The 24,485-nt window shown below is 39.1% G+C and overlaps 1 protein-coding gene across 1 annotated transcript in view; it reads left to right on the plus strand.

Moving 5' to 3' along the window:
• The window catches only part of LOC124281013, a 186,596-nt gene that overhangs the window by 131,559 nt on the left and 30,552 nt on the right, over nt 1–24,485 (plus strand). The window lies entirely within an intron of this gene.

A 24,485-nucleotide genomic window follows, 5' to 3' on the forward strand; every position in this document is an offset into this window, starting at 1 on the left:
ATTGTTTTCATACAGGTGTACAAACCCTTGGTCTTGTAATTGTAACAGTCATAAATATTCTAAAGCCTGTGATGGGATTTAAACCATTGACCTTTGATCTGACGTCTGACACCATGTTCAGGTGACCAAAATGTTTAATTCTGGCAGCAAGCTGTAAAGGTATATATGGATGTCATTTGTGGGAAGATTCCACACCTTGGTACATAGTGACCAGGGTTTTACCTCCACTCACAAATATGGGGTCCCTAATTATTAGTTTTAAGGACCCTTGCAGGCAATCCTGTGAAGTATCGGTGCAGAGCACTGTATGTTTTGGTAATTATACCCCCGCTACGAAGTAACGGGGGTATATAGCGTTCATTCTGTCCGTCCGTCCCGAAACTTTGTCTGGAGCATATCTCTTAAAGTTTACATGCTAGGTTCACCAAACTTCACACACATGTTAATCATTACCCATTGATGTGCCTTTTGCTATTTTAAATTTTAAATGTGTGCAACATGAGAGTCAGTAACATTCTTTACCAACGTCCACTTTATTGTGTGCAACACGAGTCAGTGACATTCTTCATTTACGTTCACTTCATTGTGTGCAACATGAGAGTCAGTAACATTCTTCACCAACATCCACTTTATTGTGTGCAACACAAGTCAGTGACATTCTTCATCTATGTCCACTTCATTGTGTGCAACATGAGAGTCAGTAACAATCTTCACCAACGTCCACTTTATTGTGTGCAACATGAGACAGTCAAGTTCAGTTGTATGTCAGGTTTCAACGGGAAAAAAAAAAAAAAAATGTTTCCATAAATTATTACTGTAATCAGTACATGGCAAAACTATTATGTAACATGTATATAAAGTTTAGTAGATCCCAGTTGATAAGTGCAATAACAATGTCAAAGGTACATATAAACTTTAATGGAGGGATCATAAGACCATAACAAGTCGGGAGAATTTCAACTGAAAAGTCAATCACACTGACGTCACGAGTCCACAAGCGGGACAGGGGTGAAACGACCATGTCACAAGCTCAATAACGGGTATGTCCACCATCGGCATTGAGAACAGCAGTGCATCGACGACGCATAGAGCCTATCAAACATGCAAGGAAGGCCTGTGGGATGTCACGCCAGATTCTCTCAAGTTCTGTTGCAAGGTCAAGGACGTTATCTGGCGGATGAGGAAGACGGCGTCGACGTCGATCCATCTAGTCCCAAACATGCTCTATCGGGAGAGATCCGGTGAATTTGCAGGCCAAGGCAGTAAGTCAAGCGTTGTGGTGTTGCAAGAAATCCATAGCAACCCTTGCCGTATGAGGGCAGGCATTGTCCTGTTGGAATGTTAACCCAGGGCCATGACGTTGCAGAAAAGGAATTGTCACAGGTCGAAGAATCTGATCCCTGTAGCCCACACCAGATAAGTTGCCCTGAACAATCACCAAAGGAGTTCTCTGGCGTGCTGTTATTCCACCCCAAATCATCACGGAACCACCACCAAAGCGATTCCTCTCCAAGACACAGGCCTGTGCATAACGTTCTCCCATGCGTCTATAGGCACGTTGACGTCCATAACTATGGGAAATGTTAAACCTGGACTCATCTGTAAAAACAACATTTCTCCACTAAAACAAAGGTCTGCGGACATGATTTCGGCACCACATTCGGGCGAGCTTGTCGATGGCGTTGTATCAGGATAGGCCGTATGGCGGGACGCGATGTGGTCTGATCCGTGATGACGTAAGCGTTGTCTAACTGTGTTGGGATGGATCTGGCGAAGTCCTGGGATGGTTCGGGCAGTCATCACTGCAGTCTGAAACCTATGGCGAAGATGGGTCACCCTTATCCATATATCCTGTCTTGGCGTTGTTGTTACAACGCGGACGTCCAGAACGTGGCCGATCGATGATGTCATTTGTGTTCTGGTAGCGTCTCACCAGTGCAGAAATGGTGTTCCAGTGGCAGTGGAAATGTGCAGCCAATTGTCGTTGAGACATTCCCCCACAGACCATCCCAATGGCCTCATGACGTTGTGCAGATGTGAGCCTTGGCATGCTATGCGTTTCAATAGCCGTATAATTTTTTGAAAGATCGCAAGGGCAGGGGTTGAGCTTTCCAAAGTGACAGTATTGTGTGGCATTCATTTGCTCTGTTTCTCTTTCCCGGAATGCACGTGCAACAACGTATTGCACGTCTCAAGGATGAACCCACTGACGTCACGGAACGTGGCACGTGCATGCATGTGGGATACATGTCACTAATCTCTGAGTTTAAATCCTTATGTGTCTACACAGGTTTGATAAATTTAGATTTTAAATTTTTGTATGCACAGTTTCTTTATGTGCCTAGTATATATATCAATATCAGTCATTTCCATGTCCCAAAGTGGGAAGCGGGGGTATGTGAGCTGTGCTCACTTCTACACTTGTTTCTTTAGAGCCAGGAATGAATCATTGATCATGTGGACTGATGGGTGAAATGATGGAAGTAACTGCTCTGAAAGAAATGATCAAACACTTAGAAAAGTCATAAATGTGTTGTGGCTACAGTGAATAATATTGGACGCCGTGAAGTATTTTTCTCTACATTTGTGCGTACTGGATGCCCATTTGAGCATCGCGTAAAACCCTGACTCCCCATTGACAGAAGGCATGTCCCATGCCTCGTAGTTGGGTGCGGAGACTGATGTTGCTCAAATTCTATAAGCAGATACTCAGCCACATGTTTGACACCAATGCAGAGGTCTTAAAATGTCCAGTTCTTGTCTGGGATTAAACACAAGCAAAGCCCACAAGACCGCAGTGTTCAACCCAATCAGCCGGCTGACAATTTACAGATGTCATCTATGAGATGACACCATGCTATGCTACTCATTGTTAATACCTACTCTATAGTGTCAAGGGTCTGGTAACATTGATTAACCGATTGGGAACCTTCAGGATGGGAGGTACGGAGTGGGCAGACGGTCATCTAAGGCACCACAATTTGCTGGACAGTTCCTACAGCCTATTATAGATTTCCAAACCAGATTAGCCTTTACTTTCGTTAAAGGTTTGTCTGTACTAACATGCCCATGTTTGTGTGTTTGCCAGCGTAGTATATGTCCAATACCTACACTCACTTGCTTGTTCTCTCTCATGCTCGTACTGAAATTGATTGTACAAAAGTTGCAAATTTATGGACTTGAGTGAATGTTCATGAAATGGCGAAATCATGAGAGTCTTTTCATTTCACTCCAGAATCAACAGATTTCAGACTTAAAACATGAATATGGTTTATATATAATTTCTATTTAACTTTGCTAAATAAGCTATAGTTGTGTCAGTTATTGGCACAAAATACAGTTTCAGAATGTGGAGTGAAATCCTTTCTCAGAGTCAGTTGTAACAACAATAGCGTGACGTCACCATAGTACATGTTCAATAGACGTTAATACCATTAGTGGAAGCATCTGTTTCTATACAGTTGTACAGATCTATATTAATCCTTGTGAAAAAAGTTTCACTTGTGGATATGCCTTAATACTAAATATTACCTGGCAAACATACCTTGCCAACCTTTAAAACATTTTTGAGGGGATCAAGTTGTTGCCGAAGGCGAGAAACAAATTTGATGTTTTATTGCTATGACAACCAACAATGTTGTAAGGGTGTTTTCCTGTCCGTAATTAGCTTTTTCTCCACTTTGTTTGAAGTAGTTCCTGTGATGTTGTAGGCAAAGGAAAAATCCAGTCATAAACACATGTTATATAAATGTCTAAGATTTGAAGTTAATCAGAGCTAGATGTAATTCCATTGGTGCCAGGGCATTAGCATGTTCTTGTGTAGATTAGTGCAAGCTCAATATGCAGGCTTCAGACAACACTCATCATTTTAACCTTCATGGCCATTTGCATGGATCAACATTTGCTCCAGCCCTGTCTCCTATAAGCCCTTACCTAACAGTAAATAGGTTGATGCCGTGCTGCTCACAGCAATATTTGATCTATTTGTTGATAGACTGTAAATAATGGTTGGTTAGTTTGTTATTTAACACCGCACTCAGCAATATTTCAGATATATGGCAGCGGTCTGTAAATAATCAAGTCTGAACCAGACAATCCAGTGATCAACATCATGCGCATCAATCTACGCAATTGGGATACGAAGTCAGTGAACCTAACACTCGTTCCCGTTAGTCACCTCTTACGACAACATGGGTTGCTGAAGACCAGTTCTAACCCGAATGTTCACTGGTTGTATATAGTGGAGTCTGGACCAGACATTCCAGTGATCAATGCTGTGCTACAGTAATTGAAGCCATTGATGACATACTATCAATGAAGTGGCTGAGTCTCAACACCTGGTCCATAATGTTCAGCACTGGTTGCTAGGCAGCAAGTCTAACATCCCCACATCCGCGCTTTCCCACATCCCCACAATGTGTAAACAATAGGTGATATTTGGAAAGTAAGCAAAGTCTGTGAAACATATATGTAGTTCCAACATGTAAGAAATGTTTGATAGGTCATCTTTATATTTTTATGTGTTTTTCATCTCCAACTTTAACTAACAAGAGAGCAGATGTGTTAAAAAGCAATGAAAATACATTTTTTTCACTAATTGTTTAGCTTATTGTAAAAATTAAAAATGTATATGACTTGATAATAGTCTTTAAAATAATTATGATGTAATCAAAACTTAATTTTTATTAATGTAGATGATGAAAGGTCAAGCTGACCTGGTTTTGTTATGAGTGTGGAAGGGTAAGACTATATTTGTATCGCGATAGGGCATACATTTCTACAGTGGTAGGGAAAATTGTGATAAACTACTTTTTATTATTTCAATTCAGAATGAAAATTCTGGGTGGGCAGGAGATGGAAACCACAGAAGCAGTATGGATAGCCTTATAGACATGAAAGTGTGATTACAATTATGAGATGTTGAGATTGGTAAACTACTGGTTTCAAAAGGAGAAGGACTCAGTTTAAAAGGACATTCAATATTGAAAAAAGAACATATTGAAAGTCATATGTTTGATAATAATTTGATAGTGGCCATGACCCATGATTTAGAAACATAAATCCCAAATACTTCTTTAGCCGATCAAATGTAACAGAATCACTTGCAACTGATATATTTGAGGACAATAAATAATCCCTATTTGGGAAAACTATGTACATTGGGCAGTAAAAAGCTGGATCAATATGCTGTATAGGTTATTGGGGCCAGGATTTTACAAGCTTGTCAATGTAATGTTGAAAGGGAATAGGATTTTGTTACCATATTAATTGTATTTCCCATCATGCATGTTGTAAACACAGCGATCAATATGGCGTGTGGCTTTCTCATGCAACCCTGTCAATTACAAGCTATTGTATACCACTAAAACTACCCTGTCTGACTGCCTCGGACGTAAACCACATTGATTTCTGGTCTTTCTTATTTTTGTTTACATATTTAGGTATATAAGGCAGCCTTTTACATTTTTTTTTTCAACATCTTTTGTGGGTTATGGGGTGAGTGAGTTTAGTTTTACGCCTCACCTAGCAATATTCCAGCTATATGGTGGCGGTCTGTAAATAATCGAGTCTGGACCAGACAATCCAGTGATCAACAGCATGAGCATCGTTCTGCGCAATGGGGAACCGATGGCATATGTCAACCAAGTCAGCAAGTCTGACCACCCGATCCCGTTAGTCGCCTCTTATGACAAGCATCGGTTACTGAAAATCAGTTCTAACCCGGACCTTCACGAGTATTGTGGGTTATGGGTAACACCAAATGGTACTTTGAATGTATGAAACCCTGTTCAATGTGACAGATGTAGGAAATCATTGTTTCCCCCGTCAGTGGGACCAGGGACCTGGGTGCCATTGTACAAAGCTATGTTAGCGCTAAGGTGACCGTAAGTCACATACCTTAACACAGACTTACAACAGCCTTAGAGCTACGGTTGCTTTGTACAATGGCACCAGGGCCTAGATTTTCGAAGCTATCTTAGCGTTAAGATAGTCGTACGTTAATGTTATTGTATGGCACTTACGACTATCTTAGCGCTAAGAGAGCTTCGAAAATCTAGGCCCAGTTCCTTAAAGTGATCTTAGCACTATGACTGTCAGAGTCTATGCTACAGTATGGGAGTTACAGCTGTCTTAGTGATAAGTTTGTTTTGTGGAACAGGGCCATGTCACCTACTTAGGGATTAGAGCTCAATTCGACCAAGGAATCTTAGAGCTGTGACAGTCCTAAATAGTTAGCTGATTAGTTAGTTTAGTTTTACACCGCTTTTAGCAATATTCCAGCAATATCATGGCAGGGGACACCAAAAATGGGCTTCAGACATTGATCCCATGTGGGGAATCAAACCTGAGTCTTCAGCGTGACAAGCGAACGCTTTAACCACTGGGCTACCCCACCACCCCACTGACATAAGTCTCTGTTGAAGTATGGACTTTTACCTGTAAAGCTATGTAGGTTAGTATGAAATTATGACTATCATGTGTTTTGTGTTAAGATGTTAAGTATTTTGTCTTTGTCTTGACTTGACATAATGTGTTTTGTTAGGAGACGTAACTGTTTGTGTCTCTTGGTGCACAAGCCAATTCAGTTCATATAATCCCCTATTCCAGACTACGGACACATGCAACTCATATTCTAAGATGCCTGGCTGAAAGATCAAAAGTGATGACTGTACTTTATCACAAGTGAAAAACATTTGCTGATTAACTTGGTAATAGGCTGACATTATGATGCTGTTCAAATTGTTTGCAAACATCAATATCCTATGCCGTCAGAGGGACTCTCAAACTCTCTGCTGTGATTCTCTGTTTGCTTGCTTGTCTTGCCTACCTGTGAAGCTAATTGTTGGTGTCCAGAATAGTGATGGATTATAGTAAAGTTATAAACAAGACTGAGTCTGAGCCTGAGACTGAGTCTAACCCTGAGACTGAGACTGAGTCTAACCCTGAGACTGAGACTGAGCCTTACCCTGAGCCTGAGACTGAGTCTGAGCCTGAGCCTGAGCCTGAGTCTAACCCTGAGCCTGAGCCTGAGACTGAGTCTAACCCTGAGCCTGAGCCTGAGACTGAGTCTGAGCCTGAGCCTGAGCCTGAGACTGAGAGCCTGAGCCTGAGACTGAGTCTAACCCTGAGCCTGAGCCTGAGACTGAGTCTAAGCCTGAGCCTGAGACTGAGTCTGAGCCTGAGCCTGAGTCTGAGCCTGAGTCTAACCCTGAGTCTGAGACTGAGTCTGAGTCTGAGCCTGAGTCTAACCCTGAGTCTGAGACTGAGTCTAACCCTGAGCCTGAGCCTGAGACTGAGTCTAAGCCTGAGCCTGAGACTGAGTCTAACCCTGAGCCTGAGCCTGAGACTGAGTCTAACCCTGAGCCTGAGCCTGAGTCTAACCCTGAGCCTGAGACTGAGTCTAACCCTGAGTCTGAGACTGAGTCTGAGACTGAGTCTAAACTGAGTCTAACCCTGAGTCTGAGACTGAGTCTAACCCTGAGCCTGAGACTGAGTCTGAGCCTGAGCCTGAGTCTAACCCTGAGTCTAACCCTGAGTCTGAGACTGAGTCTGAGCCTGAGTCTAAACTGAGTCTAACCCTGAGTCTGAGCCTGAGACTGAGCCTGAGTCTGAGCCTGAGCCTGAGCCTGAGACTGAGTCTAACCCTGAGCCTGAGTCTGAGCCTGATCATGAGCCTGAGCCTGAGACTGAGTCTAACCCTGAGTCTGAGCCTGAGCCTGAGCCTGAGACTAACCCTGAGTCTGAGACTGAGTCTAACCCTGAGCCTGAGACTGAGTCTGAGCCTGAGCCTGAAACTGAGTCTAACCCTGAGTCTGAGACTGAGCCTGAGTCTGACTCTGACCCTGAGCCTGAGCCTGAGTCTGAGCCTGATCATGAGCCTGAGCCTGAGACTGAGCCTTACCCTGAGACTGAGACTGAATCTATCCTTGAGTCTAACCCTGAGACTGAGACTGAGTCTAACCCTGAGCCTGAGAGTGAGACTGAGTCTAACCCTCAGACTGAGACTAACCCTGAGACTGAGTCTGAGCCTGATCATGAGCCTGAGACTGAGTCTAACCCTGAGACTGAGCCTGAGACTGAGTCTAACCCTGAGACTGACCCTGATCATGAGACTGAGACTGAGTCTAACCCTGAGCCTGAGCTTGAGCCTGAGCCTGAGGCTGAGCCTGAGACTGAGACTGATTTACTGTACCTTTATCAGGGCTGGCAAGGTGGCAGCGCAGACTGTTTAGGTTGTCTGCTGGTATGACTTCGTAATCCCTGCACTTCACTCCACTTGAACTAGAACTGTCACAATATAAGTCAATCACTTGTCCACCTTAAGTGGTGAAGCCATGAATTATACACTGAAAGTCACGTTGTCAAGGACACAGTGGTATATCAAGCAATATGTAATTATGCACTTTGTTTACGACAAACTCGAGGGTGTAGTGAAGGAAGTATTGTGTGAAATCTTATAGTCCGTTTGGCTCAAAAGAGGACCGATGAATTGCAATCTAACTCGAAAACTAATAAACCTATAATACTCAATGAAATGCTGATCATAATCAAAACATCAGACCAACTCTGTCATTTGTTTGCAGAATTTATGTCCTAAAATTTAAAAAGTTGATTAACAAACTATCATTAAAATATTGACACAGTTCACTATTTGTTACGAGGGAGGAGTGCAGAGAAAGGGACAGCCAGGTGTTAAAGAAGCACGTGCACAAGTGCCGACAAAGTTATTGATTCATTAACCCGTTGCTGTGCCGTCTCCATCCTTTCTCGCACACCTGACTGTCCCTTTCTCTGCACTCCTCCCTCGTAACAAATAGTGAACTGTGTCAAAATTTTAATGATAGTTTGTTAAACAACTTTTTAAATTTTAGGACATAAATTCTGCAAACAAATGACAGAGTTGCTCGATGTTTTGTTCATGATCAGTGTTTCATTGAGTATTTTATGTTTATTAGTTTTCGAGTTCGATTGCAATTCATCGGTCCGCTTTTGAGCCAAACGGACTATAGTACTGAATGACATTGTCCATACGATGTCCTGGAATGTTAGAAATTGAGGGAATGCTCATTTGATCCCCTGCTTTCCCCTTCCTTTAAATACATTGTTTTATGTCCCTATTTTGTTTTAATGAATTACCAGTGCCTTAATAATGTTCAAATTAAAAATTCTATTATTTAAAAATATTTAATATAACTGTGTCATTTTTTGATGGTCTATTCTCGTGGTAAATTTCGGTGACCTCATCCCTGTCGTGTCATTTATTCATTTTTTCAAGTATTTAGGTTAATTAGTAAGAACAGTAAGCCTTCACTTCATTAATTAAAAAAGTTTTGTTTTATCAGGGAATACAATAAACCATAGTTTCATTTATATCCTTAGAATTCACCCAATGCAGTAATCAGCCTTAATGACAAAGTAGCGATACAGAACCAGTGGAGAGTTTGTATTGCATGACTCATCCCTGTCTCTTGATGACTGAGAACTGGTATTGACCAATCTATACATGAACCAGTGCTGTTAGTCTGTGACAACACCACCTTAAAACTGGCTGATAATAAATATAACAGACTAAACCATTGACTTTGTGTGCTGCTGATTCAGTTCACACTATCCCATACACCAGACTTGTGAAACATGTAACTCTTATTCTAAGAGACTTGGCTGAGAGATGAATAGACTAACAGCTAGTCTCTGAAATGAACATATTTTACAGAAAAAAAGCTCATAGTGAAAACAATAAGATATAATGAAAAGGAGTCCTGTTCTCTGTGGAAATCTAGACTTGCCACATTTTCTAGATTGCGTGGGCTTTCTTGGATATATTTGCATCAGGGTCTGTATGACAGACTAAGAGATGATCAGTCCTGACTGTTCTTTACTCTGAGAGTAGGGGTTCAAATACTGCAGGGGACCCAACAGAAAATGAGTACTAGAATCTGTACTTTCTTGAGAAAGTGCAATCCCAAATGTAACATATGTTTAACCGTTTCCATAATCATAACAAATCTCCTCTGAAAGCATAGTCAGTTGTATGAGTATGACTTTATCCTAACCTTTCTGTCATGAGTGAGTGAGTTTAGTTTTACGCCACACTCAGCAAAATTCCAGCTGTATGGCGGCGGTCTCTAAATAATTGAGTCTGGACCAGACAATCCAGTGATCAACAGCATGAGCATTGATCTGCGCAATTGGGAACCGATGTGTCAACCAAGTCAGCGAGCCTGACCACCGAATCCCGTTAGTCGCCTCTTACAACAAACATGGGTTACTGAAGATCAATTCTAACCCGGATCTTCACAGGTCTTTCTGTAATGAATCAGTATCAGATAGATAGTGATGATATCAGGTGTTCTTGTAAACGTTAGCATATCCTGCTCTATCTATGACATCACAAACACATGTGAATGCAAGTCAATTGTTCATTAAAGCAACATGATAATGTATGGTACAAGTTAAAATTGGGAATTGTATCTGTCATAATTTTAGTCACCGATGCATGAAATTTGAAAACGTCCTTTTATCCATCATAAAACTGTTTGAAACATTTATTGAGCCCTTATGAGTTGCAATCTATATGTTCTTTTTGACATTTTAAATAGAAAAAAATCTCTATAATCATCTGAGTAAGAGTAAGTGTGACAGGGAGTTGAGATTGACAATACGGTGTGCCGTTGCGATTGACATCCAGTGACCGAGGGAAAAACTAAGCGCCTTTGAGCAGCTGAGCTGAGCTGGATATCGGCGCTATACAAATGTTAGTATGTATGTATGTATGTGTGTATGTATGTATGTATGTAATATTCCAGCAATATCAGAGGTGTGGGGTGTGTATGGGGACATCAGAAGTTGTCTTCTTACATGTTGTAATCAAACCCAGGCCTTTTGGTGTGACAAGCAATCACATTAACCACTATATCCCTCTGCCCAGAGTTAATTTTTAAGGCAATTGCCTAAAAACTTGGATTGTGTGAAGGGTACACATTTATCTCATTCAAAATAATAATTGACTTCAACTTCAATCTCAATGCTGTTGAAATGCCATTACATCACTGTAACACCGGCATGCTTTGTAAACCTCATGTAGCAGAATGTTTAGAACAGATGGGCCTCCACGCTGATCAATACGCGTCTTCCTCTTCAATGACGGGCGCACGTTCCACTGCATCCAAGTCAGACTGCAAACAACACACATTTGTAGCATCTATCATGTAAAGAGCATGTTTCAATGCATCGGTGAATTATTAACTACGAGAGACCGAGTGTCTGTGAGGCTGGTTCTAATGCCTGGCTAATTATCTTCAATCTCATCTCAGACTTGTAGACAGTTGAAAGGTGTGGAGTCTGCAATTATGACGCAAGATGATGTCAAACCCCCATCCGGGATGATCTCAGCTTGGATTGAGAGATGAAGACTATGTACCCTGGTAAAGATATTCCTGTTTGAGAATCAAGGATTGCGGCAGGTATGATTCATGCACTGAACGTGATCGACAACTCGGGTCAGTGCTAGCCTCACAAGGCGGAAGAACTTGGTACAAATGGGCACCAGGCATTTGCACACGTGAGATGTAAATATCAGCCGTGTCTATTCCTGGGCCAGATTAACGGTTCAGGCAGAAGGACCACCAAGACCAGACATAAGGGTTTATAACAGGTTGTTGGGCTTCTCAACATTGATGATGAAGTAGGGAATGATCAATCATTATGGAATATGGAAGCTGATGAGAAACGATTGTTTTGGAAACCCGTGCAGGTTCCGATAATATGGGTAAGTGATTCAATTAGAACATATTGATAATGCTATGCTCGGGTCTTAATTCTCTAGTCAGGCCATGAATGTGAGAGATGGGATTACTCATAGCTCATTAAATATGTCACTTCTTGACACGGTAAAGAAAGATACTTTCTGGACAGTTTTTCATACTTTATGAGGTTCTGAGATAAAATGTAAATGATATTTTTACAGAAGCACACAACCATACCAAGAGATCAAAAAAGGATGTTTAATTTCATTGAATTATTGCTTTATTGGTTCATCTGGTGCTTTTGTAAGGATAGAATGAATACCTGCTCATGTGCCTGTATTTTGTGTCCAATATGTTTAATGATCTCTCCAAGAACTAATTAATAATATATGCAATTAGATTGAATTTTTCATTAGTTACATAGGCATCAACATGACAGTGTTGCAGGCTGTTTGTTCATAAATAAAATAAGTATATGGAAAATACTGTAATTCTTAACAAATCTGACAATATGATAAATGAATGTACTTTTTTTATTGGTGTGTTTGTTTGTTCGTTCGTTGTTTAACGCTGCACTCAGCAATTTTCCAGTTATGTGGCGGCGGCGGCCTGTAAATAATCAGACTGCCGGCAAATCGCTGTAAATTGCTGAGTGCGGTGTTAAACAACAAACAAACAAACAAATAAAGTATATTCATTTTGGAAAAGGTTAAAATAAGTAATACTTTCTGTTAGATTTGTTAAGCAACATGTACTTTTAACAAAGAAGGATTTTTGCACTAGATTTCAGTCCATATCCTGAACAGGAAACAAGAAATATCACATGATAATCAGAAATGTATAAATGCTTGTTAAGGATATACTACAATTTCATTATGTGTTTTAGTATACTAGATCTGATTGCATTATTTGATAATACAAAGTATACAATGAGTGAGGGAATTAGTATGGTAATATGTTGCTTTCGAAAATATTTCATGGCAGATAAACCAGCTTCATACATTTTGCCACCATAGGTCCTCCTGACGAGCAATGGTTTAACAAAAGTGAACTGAAAGCAAAACAATGTGTACTGAAAACAAAATTCTTGATGTAAATTCTCCTGTAACCTGAGCCATGTAAAATTTCACATGAAATAAGGGTAATTAAGATGTATTTCATATTACTGGAATTGTAGTATAGTTTGAGGTAGCACATTGTGACACCTCTTGTGTATACTCTAGTTGCATTGATTGACTAATTAGCTAATCAGGTTTGTCCATCCTCGATAATCAAGGGTATTGTTTCTCAATTACATTTAATTAAATATACCTGTGAAGGTCTGGGTTAGAATATTGACCTTCAGTAAGACCTTGTCGTAAGAGGCGACTAATGGGATCAGGTGGTCAGGCTCGCTGACTTGCTTGACACATGTCATCGGTTCCCAATAGCACAGATCGATGCTCATGCTGTTGATCACTGGATTGTCTGGTCCAAACTCGATTATTTACAGACTGCCACCATATAGCTGCAATATTGCTAAACTCACTCACTCACTCACTCATTTCATTAAATACCCTGGATCAATGCGAGTCCATATATTTGTATGAGCCTCATTGAGTTTCATTTAAATGGCCAGTGCTGAGAGAGAAATGGTTTTTAATTCAATTTTATGAGCAGTAGGAATTCTTTTCAAACTCAGACTATGAAATGATAAGCATGAACTTGAGTGTAGGTTTGAATTAGGAATGAGTTTGATAATGATAAAAATTTATTCATAAAGCACCTAATATCCACCATAGAGATGCTCAGTGGCGCTGTGACAATATTGGGGAAGGAAATAGTTATTATGGGTTTTACAGAAAGGCAGCAGTAAACAGATGGGTTTTTTAGCAGAGATTTAAAAGATTCTTCACCGAATCATCGACATGAATATGCTGGATACAATATAAACAAAGGTTTAATGTCAGGGTAAATGATATTTTGAGGTAATAAGACTGAATGTCGCCACTCGTCCCAGTATGCCAGTAAGAATCTGAGCAGGTACCCCTGCTATGTAAAGCTCACTGTGAGTGCTGAAGATAGGGGGCGCTAGGATCAGTCGGCAAACTGTCCCCGGTGAACCAAAGGCATACACTGATATTTATCATTCTGATGAGGAAATGTCAGCATAACTGTCTATTGTTGTAAGGCTTGCTCCAGATACTGGAGGGATATTTAGATGGTGTACCTGTATGAGATAGATACAAGTATTCTACGTCAATGATGCTTGGATGTTGTGCTAGTTTACTCAATTGTAATGAAGAAAATTTAAGCTATGATGTTGAATATGCAGTTTAAAAAGTGGTCATTTGATATTGGGGGAGATTAAGAGTGAGTGAGTTTACTTGTACATCACTTTCAGCAATATTCCAGCAATATCATAGTGACAGACACCAGAAATGGTATTCACAAATCATACCCATATCTGGAATTGAACCTGGTTGTTCAGCATGATGAGCGAACGCTTTAACCACTAGGCTACCCTACCCACCCCTGGGGAGATATTAGGAAGGGGTTCACCAAACTTTATTGAAACAATGTGGTGGTGGTGGGTATGAAAACATGACAGTTTTGTTAAATTTTGATATAAAATGATAAATTTAAACATTATTTGTTGATTGCTTATTTATTGAATTTGATAGGCATTCATCCATGTTTGATGGTGATTCAGAAAGGAACAAATAATGGTTATTCATTAGTGATGTATTGGTGTGGATCTTGTCAGGGGTTGTCTTAGCACATTATCCCAAGACCCATGAAGATCCGGGTTATTAACCCATGCTTGTCAGAGGCATCTAACGTGTTCGGGTGTTCAGGAATACTGGCTTGGTTAACACATGTCATCACTAATGAGTATCCAAATTGCACAGATCATCGCACATGGCGATCATCACTGGATTCTCTGGCCCAGACTTCATTATCAACAGACCGCCATCATATCAATGGAGTATGGTGTTAAACAACAAACACATCATGGGGTTTGAAATTTCATAGTACACAGTAAAGAGTAAAGTGAAGTGTTCATGTTCAAGTAGGGGTGGTGGGGTAGCCAAGTGGTTAAAGTGTTCGCTCGTCACGCCGAAGACCCGGGTTCAATTCCCAACATGGGTAGAACATGTGGAGCCCATTTCTGGTGTCCCCCGCCGTGATGTTGCTGAAATATTGCTGGAATATTGCTAAAAGCGGCGTAAAACTAAACTCACTCACTCATGTTCAAGTGTGTACGTCAGCTTATTTAACATTTACTGACCATTATTGCTTTTCATAAGGTCACTAAGGCAACAAACAACAAGTCACAATAAGAAAAAAAAATGAAGACTATTTATTATGTATTTGTCCATTCACTCCATTGTTCTTGGACTGGAAAAGCAGAAAATGTACTGAAAAAATAATGTGAAATTGAAGAAAATGTTCACTTTACATATATCTGACAACCTTTGTTGGAAAGAACGAAGCTTTCTCAGAAGTCAATACATGTTAACGACATTGTAAACTTCCTGGTTTTATGCTGAATAAGCATTTATTTTTTAAGTCTTTCAGTTGCGCTTAGTGATGATACATAAAGGTCAGAATTTATGGATGCCAGCTTCTTTATTGTAAAGAAAACAATGCTTTATGTTTCAATGTATGTTTTTAATCCTTGATCAGGTGATATCAGTTGTTGTTTCCCGTTAAACCAAATGACCCAGTTTTATGCCACGGCTGTATTTATTTCTGTCTACATTTAGCATAATTTCTTCGAGTCTGTAAACACCTTAAGATGAGCATATACATGTAACATCAAACTGTGGGTAAACTCTGGAACAGTCTAGACATACTTGTATTTCTGAATCAATGTAATTTGATTGAATTTAACACGCAGCTGAATAAATTGAAAAAGAGATCCCGTTTTGATCCAAGATTCAGAACCTGTGGAAAATATACACCGCTTCATGTAGAGTTGAACGTTAAAGTAAAGGCTGATCAGAAAGGGATTTATTATGGTTTATGGACTTTGACATTTGACATACATTGCTACATTGATATATATAACAAGATTATTAATGGCCACTTAGTATCACCTTCTTGGTTAGATGTCTGCTACTTCAATCAGGCATGGATCAGGGTTTTCAAAAGATGTATTTTGCTTATTCAGCAATTATTTTGCATTTGGTCATTGGAAGATTACAGAATGATTCATGATTCAACAGAAATGTCCGATTCACAAGGGGGAATATAGTCCCTATATTGGGTGTTTACTGTCATAGATGAATTACTTCTCCTGATTTTAAGTCTCTCTGAAATTCTGGATGCTGACATCTAGACAGTGGTCTCGCCTGTCAGGGATAATATGTCTTAACAGACAATACTGTATTGCACATTATGCACTGTTTACTGTTGCCATGACTACAGGAATACCATAAGCCTGCTTGTCATGCTAAAATCATGCTGTAAATGAAAAAAAATATCTTTCATTTCCTTGAATCTTACACAAAGAGAAAACAGGAAAAGGGCCTGGATGGTATAGTTGTGGTCTAAGGTCTTACTTGATAGTGTCCCTTAGTTGTGCCTGGATCAGGTATACAATGATTAAAATGCCAGATGTCCTCTGATGATGATGTTTGCTTTGTCATAACCTTGAATGTTTTTTTACTTGTTTTTGAGTTTCCTCATTTTGCGGTTTCTGCCCACACAAAGCTCTCAAGGTTTGATAAAGTGCAATGCTGATGGAATTGGTTAGTCTGTACAGACCCTGAAACAAATCTATCCAAGAAAGCCCATGCAAGTCTAGGTTATGTGGCAAGTCTAGACTTCCACAGTTTTATCTATAAATGAAGAAAGTCTCTAGGCTCCTTTTTATTATATTTTATGATTATAATTTAGGAACTGTTTTTTGTGTGTGTAAGAAATGTTCATTTAAGAGATTAGATGTTAGTCTAGGAATTGATGTTTTACCACCCTTCCTCGCTTCCTCTTTCACTCACTTACTCACCAAGCTAGAGATAAATGTGTTATTAAATTATTTTATTGATCATGAAGATAGAAGATGTTAAGGTTCATATTTCAACGTTGAGAGTCAAGTACAGAGATGTGAGGCCCTGGTATTATCTGTTACTTTGGGACATGGGTGGCCCTGTTCACCCAAGCAATATGTTGCTTTGAGTTATGGCCCTTTTTTTTAGCAACATAGAGTTATGGCCCTTAGCTGCCATGATCTGTTGGTTTGGGGTTATGGCCCTTAGCAGCATAGAGTTATGGCCCTTAGCTGCCATGATCTGTTGGTTTGGGGTTATGGCCCTTAGCAGCATAGAGTTATGGCCCTTAGCAGCTTAGAGTTATGGCCCTTAGCTGCCATGGTCTGTTGGTTTGGGGTTATGGCCCTTAGCAGCATAGAGTTATGGCCCTTAGCAGCATAGAGTTATGGCCCTTAGCAGCATAGAGTTATGGCCCTTAGCTGCCATGGTCTGTTGGTTTGGGGTTATGGCCCTTAGCAGCATAGAGTTATGGCCCTTAGCTGCCATGATCTGTTGGTTTGGGGTTGTTAAATCCAAGATCGACCCTCAGTTAGCGCTTCAGCAACATGGCTGATCTTGTGGGTTCAATGAATATGGTAAACCACCGTGCTCTTCCTCCCCATGCATTTCCTGTAGATATGAAAACCAACAAAGTGAAATATGACTTCCATTAATCATTATGTAGAGGAGACAGTATTGTTTGTACACTCATAAAAGTAATAATTTTTGTACTATACTCATAAATAACACTGCCTTTTTGAAAACAAAATGGATGATTAATTACTACAAGCTGTTTTGGATGTGCCAATATTTCTCAGAATGATAAATGGATTGTTTACGGAAGTAACAGTGTCACATGATATATATTACTCAGATCTATTCAAAAGAAGTTAAGGAATGTGTCTGTTTCTTTCATGCCGCCAAAGGTAATCTGTCATGCCATAACCAGTTCCTTGTGTCTACCACCCAAAAGTCTAGCCATGACAGATCAACTAAAATAACATATGAGATATGGTGGTATCTTAGGTTCCTTTAAAATGTGTATTTTACAAGATTTGTTATGTTAATGACTCAGATATAATCATAATTGCTTTGCCTATTTCTAATTTTACACTGACAGCATTACACTACTGTTGAGTTGCTAATTATGTTGTTAATTTCTTAAACTTTGGCAGTAATGTTGTCGAAAATATCCTTTTTTCTACTTTTTTTCTTAACAGTACCATGTTGATGTACATGTCCTGGCCTCAGGGTGCTATTAGATAAGATGTTTTCAGGAGGACAGTATTACTGCAGATTAATGAAGTAATACTATTTTCCTACATGCCTCAGGTTATATATGAGGAGCTCGACATGACATGCCATGTTCTGCCGGTATGTTGCTGTAGATATATAGGCTTCTGTAATAGAAAGTAATTACAGTAATAAGTCTGAAATTACAGATTAGTTTCTCTGTCTGGAGTCACCGTGATTATCACACTCATGCAATCTTTTCTGCAATGTACCGATCAGCCAGCTAAGGACCCATGCCTTTGTTTTATGAGTTGGTTTAAATTATTTCTTTTCTTTTAAATCTTTTCTCTGAGCAGCTTATTATTTTACAGCAGAGTTTGTCATCAACATCATGCTTTCAATTCCATGAGAGGATATTGAAGGATACATAAATTTTCCAAATTGTTACTCTTGCCATAAAACTGTCATGCAGTTGGTAAGCTTAAAAACTACCGATATTTAAAGCAGGACAGAGTTTAAGGTTTGTTTTGTTGCTCTTAATGTATATATAGTTTCTTGTTTGTTTTCTGGGCAACCTGTAACTTCTACTGTAGAACTATTACCAGTAGTGAGTGTGGTAACTCAAGTGCCGTTCCTGAAGAATTTGTATTCAGCAACAACAGAAGATTACATGCCAATGGATGCCTTTACTTTCTTATGAATGTGGAAAGGGTTTCGTCACTTCTATTTGGATAAACAAGATGTACAGGAAAAGATCTGGAGTCAAAATAACTCGGAAATTTCAGAAGAAGATCAAGAAGTTGCACAAAAATGCCTTGACAAAGATTGAATGTGAAGAGGACATTTCAGAGTCTCTGATTCCACATGCTGAGAACCTGAAGATAGTGTATGGACAACTAGTAAGATGTTTTGTTTTACTTAGGCCAGACCAATTTTATTTCTTGTTTACGGATCCACCGGTCGTACTTTTTAAAGAAGAAGAAGAATTTTTTATTAATTTTCCCCGCTCAAAAAATAAAATCCTCATGTTTTGATTGGCCCAAAATGTAATCTTACAACAACAAAAATTTTGATTTTGTTTTTTACCCATATACACTTCATAAATTGCCAAAAATAAAATACTCTTAGTATTTATAAGGAACATTACTTTGACTGGTGAATTTTATTTTTTAATTTTTTCCCTCCTGCCTTTAGGTTTTCTGAGGACAAAAATCCGTAAAACAAGAAATAAAATTTGTCTTGCCTGATGTTACTTCTACATGGTAAAGGGTGGTTAGGTAGTCAAGTGGTTGGTGTGGTTATTGGTCATGTAGAGGTCTGGGTTCAGTTCCCAGATTTGGTACAGTGGAGCCCATGCTTGTATTCATCGGTCATTTGGACAGAAATATTACTTTGAAGAAACAGAATACTCTGTATAACAGCTTGTAATATTTTGGCTGTTTGAAGTTGAAGATGTAAGCTACTTTTCCTAGGCATGTTAAGATGTTAATTGATGGTGGAATCACAAGAGGTAGAGCAGGACATGCTTTCTCTTTTTGCAAACATCTGGTGTTCATTCATTTTCAGTGATGCAGTCATTTTTACCACTGGTTTGCCGTTTATGCCCATCAGAATCTTCTTTTTTTTTAGATAATTCTCTTTCTTTAATGTTTCATATTTTAATTTTTGTCCATGTGTGTTCTGCTTCTCAGAGTCAGTATGTTCATAGATAGTGTCCAGGAAATACCAACTGATTTCTAAAATTCATTCGTGTTTGAATATACTGAAACATTTGAGCATCAGCTATTTGTGTGTGTCATACATTTCATTTCAGGCTACATCAGATATAAGCATTGGTTTTCAGGGTATGTCAAACATAGGCATTTTGTGTGAGCATATGTCAGATAAAGGCACTGTACGTCAGGATATGTCAGATAAAGGCACTGTATGCCAGGATATGTCAGATAAAGGTACTGTATGCCAGGATATGTCAGATAAGGTACTGCATGTTAGGGCATGTCAGATAAAGGTACTGTATGCCAGGATATGTCAGACAAAGGTACTGTATGCCAGGATATGTCAGACAAAGGTACTGCATGTTAGGATATGTCAGATAAAGGTACTGTATGCCAGGATATGTCAGGTAAAGGTACTGTATGCCAAGATATGTCAGATAAAGGTACTGTGTTAGGATATGTCAGACAAAGGTACTGCATGTTAGGATATGTCAGATATAGGTACTGTATGCCAGGATATGTCAGATAAAGGTACTGTATGTTAGGATATGTCAGACAAAGGTACTGTATGCCAGGATATGTCAGATAAAGGTACTGTATGTTAGAATATGTCAGACAAGGGTACTGTATGTTAGGATATGTCAGATAAAGGTACTCTGTGTCAGCGTATGTGAGATATAAGCATTATATAACAGAATATATCAGATACAAACTTTGTATGTAAGGTTATGTCACATACAATCATTGTATATCAGGATATATAAGAAGCAAGAATTGTATATCAGGATATGTCAGATATGACAATTGTATATCAGAGTATGCCAGACATGGGCACTGGTTGTCAGAATATATTAGATATACCATAATATACCAGATATAGGCATATGAGCCATGGCTGTCTGGCTTGCTACTGTTAATGTTGATGCTCAACTTGGAATGTAAATGTCACCCATAATGGATTTGTGACAAGTTGGTTGTGTAGACTAATTAGTGTTATATCACAATAAGTATCAAAATGTAAACAAGCATGCAAGTTGTTCTGTTGCTCTTGGGTTGATGTTAAGGTATCCCAACACGAGCTGAATTCGACGTTCTGGTGATTTTGACGATTGCATTGCACGCGCTATATCGGGGGAGTACGTGTGCAATCGGAGTGCACAAACAGTTTCACTGGTAGGGCGGGTGCCCAGTCGCTGTCGTGAGAAGTTTTATTGACAATGGAAATCAGGAAGTAAAATTATATAAAAAGCAAACAAACATCAATATTATTCACCCGAGATCGTTAATACCACTTCAGATGAAAAAATCAGTTGCCTTTATAACAAAAAATAGAAAGCGAAAATTCAGTTAGATCAGTCCTCTGCAATATATAAATAGGAAGCCACGTGATCACAACACTCCCTCGCAGTGCGGAGCAAAAAGTATGGCTCATCGTCGAAAACCCATACAAAATACCCGCATGTTACGAGCGGCAACAGATTCGCTGATACCATGCCACCACACTATTTTTGTAGGGATCACTTGATATTTTTGTGTGAAATAGATGAATATATCCTTTATCACTCAAGGTTAGTAAAATAAAAACTTTAAATGGTATTACAGATAAAAAATACGTTTTTGTCTTACATCGTGGAAAACCCCTGACACCGGCATACTACATCAAATTGTTTATGCTGGTGACTAAGGTATGTTGTTAAAATCAAAGGCAACAATTGTTTGTTAAGTCATCTTATCTGTGGGAAACTATTGGTTATTTATCATAAAGATATCAGAAATCAAAGGTAACTCATAATTAAAGTACTGTCAGAAATGCTAGAAAAATGCTTTTTGACTTATATTTAAAATTCAGAGGTATTACAGTTACTTAAATAACAAATATCACTTTAAGAAACATCTACCTAATGTAGACCGAGGGAATAAATTTTTAGACATGCCCTAAAATGCGTTTTTACTGATGAAAATACCAAAAACTTAGAAAAATAAGAGGTAGTGGGACGTTATTTGATACAAACATTAACTGCCTGTGTTACGTCATCAGCATGCACGGTATCGACAGGTGAAATTGACACCTGAGCACACGCAAATAGTTGGCCATAGTGAACACTGTGATAAAGATGTGCATGCATGACAGGAAACTTATTTATCAAGACTTAACATTTATACTAATATTTCTTCAATAAAGAAACGATAATTAAGTAAAGTAACACAAACATTCAACATTTATTTGTGTAAGAAAAACGTTAATTTATATTTTTACACCACTTGTATTATTAGCATAAATGTAAAGACTATTTCAGATTTCTGTAAACTGCCCTTTAAATGCATGGGAATGTTAAATCAATTGAAATAAAAATTAGGTACACTATAGGTGAGTTGATATATTGACAACATAATACATTGATCACCTTTCTAAAGATATTAAGGCTAAAAAGCATTTTTCTAGCATTTCCGACAGTACTTTAGTAAGACATTTTTAATTATAACCACCTTTTCACTTGGGTTTGTAAGTCAGACATAACTATAGGTTACTTTATTATAAGGTTACTGCATGGGGACTGCTCACTAAGCGATCTTAGGGCCAAGGTGATTGTAACTCCCATGCCTTGACACTGGCTTACAACACTTGTAGTGCTAATATCACTTTGTGGAATGGGCACCTAGTGTCTAATACTTGAAGTGGTTACTAGAGCGCCATGTACTGTAAAGAACCATTTCAATGTTTTGACACCATGGACCTTGTGCTATAATCTGATTATACCATGGTCAGCATTCAAAGAACCTAGTCATAACCCATGAAGATCAGGGTTAGAATTGGTCTTCAGCATCCCATGCTTGTCGTAAGAGACAATGGGATCGGGTGGTCAGGCTCGCTGACTTGGTTGACATATGTTCCAATTGCGCAGATCGATGCTCAGGCTGTTGATCATTGGATTGTCTGGTCCAGGCTCCATTGTTTACAGACAGCCACCATGTAGCTGGAATATTGCTGAGTGCAATAGTAAGCAGCAAACAAGCAAAGATCAAAGAACCTGGAATCTAAATTTTTAAACATTTTTTTGATAACCGCAGGTAAAGATATTTAAGAACTCTGTGTTTAACAGTAAGAGTGTTAACAGTTTATTGTTATATGATACAAAATGTTTCCTGTGCCTTTAACAGTGGCACCGCCATATAGCTGGTATATCCAGCGATTCTAGTTATGAACTGCATGTCGTGCAGCAAGCTTCCACTCATGTACGTCCAGCTGCAGTGTCACCTAGATATTGATTGCCATGATGACAAGCCTACTGCGAGCAAACAGCCCTGATCAAGATGAGAGTAATTTTTTTCTAGCAGTTCTTTGAACAAAAAGCTACCAAATCATGTGAGCAAGCAATGCAGAGAAGAACTCTAAAATGTACTGCATTAAATACCGATTTCACCTTTCATAAACAGATAAACTAATAGTTCTAATGAAGGTAAATATTTAGTTTTAAATTCATAAAGTTTCTTCCATGTTGCTGTAACAGACGACTATATTCTTTAGTCTTCAGTGCAGACTTTAATAATAATAATAATAATAATAATGAGTGAATTTGTAACGCGCCAATCTCCACGCTAGCTGGTATGCTCATGGCGCTACAAGTAAAGTTATTTGGGTGAGAGTCTAGACAAAGTACTTCTTAAATAAAAACGTTTTGAGGAGAGTTTTGAAGGAGTGCAGGCTTGGGGCTGTTTTGAGATCTTCAGGCAGAGAATTCCATAGAACAGCTGATTGGTAGGCAAATGATCTGAATCCAAATCATTTTAGTCTGTATCTGGGCACTGTGCACAGAATTTGGGACTGGGATCTGAGAGTTCTTGTTGGATTATACTGGCTTACAAGTTCACACAAATAGGATATGGCGCGATAGCGTTAAGGCACTGGTATGCGAGTACAAGAACTCAATTCTAGCTGAGATGGGCAGCCAGTGTAGGGATCGTAGAAGTGGCTGTATATGTGCAAACTTTGGAGCAAGACACACAATTCGAGCTGCAGTATTTTGTATTTTCTGTAACTTTGAGACAGATTCTTGTGACACACCACACAGTAGGCTATTGCAATAGTCCAGGCGTGAGAATATCAGTGTTCGAACTAATGCAGCGGCAGCTTCCTGGGATATAAGATGCCTTACTTTGCCGATGTTTCTTAAATGAAAATGGCATTTTCGACATAGCTCTTGTATCTGACATACTCAATGTGGACTCTATGAAGACACCCAGATTCTTAACTTTAAAGGTTGAATTCTGCTAGTGACACATTTTTTCACGATTTTGTTTTATTATCAAGGGAAATGGTATAAGCAAGACAAGTTCTGTCATTGCAACAGGTGAAATAATGATTCAGTTAGTTCATGTGCGACCAAAGACAAAGTGAGTAAGTGAGTTTAGTTGTACGACACGTTTAGCAATATTCCAGCAAAATCATGTCAGGGTACACCAGAGATGGGTTTCACACATTGTACCCATGTGAGGAATCGAACCCGGGTCTTTGTCATGACGAATGAACACCTTAACCACTAGGTTATCCACCAACCAAAAGACAAAGGAGCCATGGTTTAAGATACGTTAAGTCATCAGTAACTATTTGGTTTAGAGACCTACAGTCAGGGTTTTACACAGACTTTTATAAATGGGAGTCATGGTGACTCACAACATATACTTTTGGGAGTCATTTCCAATATTTGGGAGTCATGAACATTTTAATATTTCTTTGTGTTAATCATTCTCAGTATGTAACTGTGTATGTCACACCA

The sequence above is a fragment of the Haliotis rubra genome, unplaced genomic scaffold (assembly GCF_003918875.1).
Source record: "Haliotis rubra isolate DU_JTF1 unplaced genomic scaffold, ASM391887v1 Scf1, whole genome shotgun sequence".
NCBI lineage: Eukaryota > Metazoa > Mollusca > Gastropoda > Lepetellida > Haliotidae > Haliotis > Haliotis rubra.